Genomic DNA, 3,425 nt, shown 5'->3' with positions numbered 1-3,425 from the left:
GAGTATTTCCCACTGTGATTAAGTGCCCATATCTCTTTATCCTCTTCTTGTGTTGTTTGAGACAACAGAATCTTTAGAATTTCCTTTATGCTAGGTTGATCAAAGAGGCTTTGCAATTTCTAGATAACCCATGTTTTCGGGTTATTTTGGATGAGGTCAGAGACTTTGATAAAAGGGTGGATGGAATCCACGTTCCTGATGGGTGTTGGCTTGAACATTTTTAAAGTAGGGATCCATGGGTCTATCCAAATATTAACCAATTGGCCATTGAAGATTTGGAAAGACCTACCTTTAAAAAGTTGATATTTAGTCTTGAGAATGCCTTTCCACATTGGAGAATCTAAAAGTCTTGAGATTTCCGTCTAGAAGGTTGTGTTCCTTAGGTATTTGGAGGATAGTATAGAGTGCCATAAACCAGTTTTTGGTCCACTTAGTTCCCAACCTGTTTTTGCTAAGAGAGCTTTGTTCATATTTTCTGTCAACCAGATGCCCAGTCCTCCCATTGTTTTCGATAGACATATTGACTTCCATGATTCCGATGTGAGATTGTGTAGTTTATCTTTTGGGAAGCCCCACCAAAAATTTTTCTGGATTTGATCAAGAGTCTTGCATACTGATTTTGGAATCTGGAAAGTGTTCATGCAATAAGAGTGATAATTGGATAAATATGTTGTTTTTAATACTCTTAACGTAGTGAGATTAGTGAACATTATCTGTTAAATTAAGAGTATTAATCAAACAATATGTACTAGCTCTTCCTAACAGGTGAAATGACCATTTACACCTTAAAGCAATAAACTTTCATGTATATGGCCTGAGTATTACTTTATGGCTGGTAACTCACATGAGCTGTGGCCCAACACAGGAGTGAAGGCAACTGATGCTTGAGATTTGTAAGGCCATAAAGTGACTCAAGCCCACAACTTAAGCCCAAGAGAAGAAACTAAAGCTGAGAAAGCCACGGGAAGAGCTCACAGCATTACCTAAACCGATAGCCACATGCTACCACTTTGAGGGTTTTGGGGACCACGAGAAGCAGAGCAATGGGGCGGTTATGCACGATGGAAAAGTTGCAACCCGTGGGAAGGAGAGAGGATTATGAGTATAAAAGGAAGAGAAACCTTCGACAAAGGGGATTCAGTTTTTCCATTTCATTTTACTTGTCATTTCTTTCCCCTTTTTGTTTCAAACAGCATTTTTCTGAGATTTTCTTAGGGTTTTTGCATATTAGTCTTTTGCTAGTTTTTGATAAAGATGATTGGCTAAATTTACAAGCCTGGGTTGTGGTGAAACTATTCTTTACACTCCATCGCTTGCTAAATTTTCTATAGTTCTGATTGTTTACCTCACTTGGTCTGAAATCAATTTCTAAAGAGGAAAATATAATAAAATCTCTTGCTCTTAGTCTTGCTTTGCTGTAAACACAAGGCACAACAGAACCTTGAATTAATCAAGGATTCCATCAGCCGAGTGTTAAATTAACCTTGGTGGAAGCTTAGTGAGTGTACTTTATTTTAGGTTTTGGCATAGTTATTCTAATTTTATTTTTTGCTTACTCTATTTTTATTAGCTCCTTGATTAAGTTAGTGAGTGGAGATTGATGCTGAGAAAACCGTGTAAAGTGATGGACACCAAGGAGCTTTAAAAGCGGCAACTAGGTATTTGCTCTATTGATTCTGTGAACCCTACAAGTTGAACTACTGATTAGTAACTCTGTTTTAGAACCGCACCAATTTTAGAAGTCAGATTTTTGCATGATTTAATCCCTAGTTTAGAGCAAGGTCATTGCCCTGAAAACAACCACAATCCACCATACATTCCTTGATAACAAACCCTTTACTGGGTGTAGACACTTTTTATCTTTCCAACTTGTTTTCAAAATTCATAAAAATTCAAACAAAGAATGTCACAGAATGTTTCTTCTATATCATCATAGTTTTCCAAAAAGCTTTTTCAAGCATGTTGCTGGAATCACACTTGTCCTTGTGGAAATGACCTTGGGACTTCTTTATTATTACAACTGAACCACTTCTACACTTGGGAGTGATAACTTGGGTGATATCTTTACCTCTCATTTTACCTATTTACTTTTATCTTATTTTGTTACTAAATTTGCATATCTGGTTGGGCTAGAGATAGCACATATAGACTTGCTAGGAATGAATCATCAACCTCATCCTCAAGTGCATCATCTGTTTCTCTTAATTCAACATTTGAATCATCATTTGACACTTATAGTAACATGGATGAAGATGAAGGACACAATGATAGGGAAATGGTAAATCCCAACAAGACACTTAGAGAGTATTTGCAGCCCATTGGGACTAGTCCACCCTCTTGTATCATTCAACCTTTGAATACAAATAATTTTAACTTCAAACCTGGGATGATTCCACTGGTGTCACATTTTATGGCATGGAATTAGAAAACCCCTATTTGCACATCAAAGAGTTTGAAGAGGTTTGCTCAAACTTCATGGATAGAACATGCACTGAAGAAGTTATTAGGTTAAAATTGTTCCCATTTTCTCTAAAGGATAAAACTAAGACCTGGCTAAATTCCTTAAGGCCTAGGTCTATTGGGACTTGGTAGGAAATGCAAACTGAATTTTTAAAAATTTTTTTCCCAATGCATAGAACCAATGCTTTAAAAAGACAAATTATGAATTTTGGTCAAAAGGATGGAGAAACATTCTATCATTGCTAGGAACATTTTAAAGACTTATTGAATGCATGTCCTCATCATGGATATGAAGATAGGAGAGTCATAAGTTTTTTTTTTTTTTTTTTTTTTTTTTTTTTTTTTTTTTTTTTTTTTTTATGAGGGTTTACAACAAAATATGAGACAATTTGTGTAAACAATATGCAATGGTGAGTTTTTTTAATAAAGAACCCTTGGAAGCCTTTGAGTACTTGTCTGAAAATGCCCAGTCATGGGATGTTTATGAGGTGTATGACAGATCTGAAAATAAAAAATTTTTAAGTGGGGGTGGGAGTATCACTTGAAAGAATCTGATGATTTACATGCTAGACTTGCTTTACTCTCTAAGAAGGTTGAATACATAGAGCTTAAGAAAGTCAATGAGTTATAAGTCTTACCATCTACTTCTGAGAAATGTAATATATATGAAGATCCAGGGCATGTGACTAGTGCATGCCCAACAATTTTTGGTTTTAAAGAAATTTTACTGGACTAATCTAATGATGTGAATATGATTTCTAAAAATTTTTTTGGACCATATTCTAACACTTATAATTCAGGTTAGAGAAACCATCCTAATTTTGGTTGGAGAAATGAGTAGCCATCAGGCTCAAGACTTGCCCAATACACCCCTTATTCAGCACAAACAACTCTAGGACCTTCACAGTATGCAAATCACACACCTCCTGTGCAAAAGAAGAACCTGGAAGATGCCATACACCAGC

At 35.9% G+C, this 3,425-nt stretch overlaps 1 non-coding gene across 1 annotated transcript; it reads right to left on the bottom strand.

Moving 5' to 3' along the window:
* Window positions 1-2,642: 2,642 nt before the first annotated feature.
* Window positions 2,643-2,750, bottom strand: LOC122302054. The gene has a single exon (XR_006240302.1). It is a non-coding gene; the product is annotated as a small nucleolar RNA R71 (small nucleolar RNA).
* Window positions 2,751-3,425: the final 675 nt, after the last annotated feature.

Source organism: Carya illinoinensis, chromosome 2, assembly GCF_018687715.1.
Source record: "Carya illinoinensis cultivar Pawnee chromosome 2, C.illinoinensisPawnee_v1, whole genome shotgun sequence".
Lineage (NCBI taxonomy): Eukaryota > Viridiplantae > Streptophyta > Magnoliopsida > Fagales > Juglandaceae > Carya > Carya illinoinensis.
Note: the sequence above shows the minus strand (reverse complement) of the source record. Positions and strands in the feature narration are given on the sequence as shown.